Genomic DNA, 1,460 nt, shown 5'->3' with positions numbered 1-1,460 from the left:
GTTATACCTGAAACCACCTTAACTTCATTATATGTTAATTCTATAAGTGCAATATTTATTTCCTCTTTTGTTATTTTCATTAATTACAACTATATTCCTCAGATTCCAATTGTTGTCATTTTTTAACTTTTTTTACTGCTGTGATGTCTTTACCTGGTTTAGTAAAGGCTCTCATATGCCTTTTTCTCAACTTGCTATCTCTTTTCTCTGGTTTTCTATCTGAAAAAATCCCTTTAATATTTCTTGTGGCGCTGGTCTGGAGGTTAGAAATTCCTTTAGTTTCCTCTTGTCTGAGAAGGTTCTCACTTCCCCCTCATTTTTCAATGATAATTTTGCTGGACTGTAAGTGTTGTTTGACAGTTCTTTTCCTTAAGGCTTTATATATGTCATCACATTGAATCTCTGCCTGAATAGTTTCTGAGGAAAAGTCACCACATATTCTTATTGGGGACCATTTTTGTGATATTTTGTTTTGCACATGCTACATTCAAAGGTCTTTCTTTGTCTCTGAATCTAGAAAGTTTGATTATAATATGTTTTTGTGAGATTCTCTTGGAAGGTCTATCCTTTATGGTGTTCATAATTTTTTTGGATAATAGTCCTCTTATCTTTCCTGGTATTTGAGAAGTTTTCTTCTATTAATTCTTCAAAGATTCTTTTTGTACTTAATTTTTTTCTGCTTCCTATTTTGTGAGTCCTATTATGTATATAATATTCTTCTTGACGATATCACATACAAACTATAGGCTTTCATTGTTTTTTTCTCCATATTTCTTTTCTTTGCTCCTCATTTTGAGTGGTATCAAAAATTTTGTATTCTATTTCACTGATTTTTCTGTCTATTATTTTTATTCTACTTCTGTATCCTTCCATTGAATTGTTTCTTTCTGAAATTTTGTGGTCAACTTCTGAATTTCTAATGCTTATCTTTCTAGGTATTCTATTTGTTTATTTATTTTTTTTGTTTTGTCCTTATATTGTTTTCTTGAATTCTTCTAATTTTTTTCCCATGGTTTCCTTGATCTCTTTGAGGAGTCTCAAACTAGCCTTTTGAAATCTGTCTGGTAGCTCTATTATCTATTCTTTCCCATCAACTATTTTTGTCCATTTATTTTGTTTGTTGCTTGAGCCATCTTTTTCTCTTCCCATGATTTGTAATTAACTGTTGTCACTGAAGCTTTAAGCATTTTATTTAATTTATTTATATGCACATTTTTAGGTTGTTTATTTGTTTTGCTTTTATTTTGATGTATCGGGAGCTTGAGCCCTTCTTCTTTTCTTTGGATTGCTTCTTTTTATTGAATTGTTTAATTAGCTGTTATTTTGTGTTATTGATCCATGTATGACTTTAGTGCTGTCAATTGGCTAAGTGTGCTTGCCTCTCACTGAAGCGTGTGGTGTTTCACATATACCCAGGGATCATATATCATTAGGTATACTGCTGTCCTTAGAGATTGCAT

The sequence above is a fragment of the Orycteropus afer genome, unplaced genomic scaffold (genome assembly GCF_000298275.1).
Source record: "Orycteropus afer afer isolate SDZICR_OR568_19922 unplaced genomic scaffold, OryAfe1.0 scaffold00710, whole genome shotgun sequence".
Classification (NCBI taxonomy): Eukaryota; Metazoa; Chordata; class Mammalia; order Tubulidentata; family Orycteropodidae; genus Orycteropus; species Orycteropus afer.
This window is presented reverse-complemented; position numbering follows the sequence as displayed.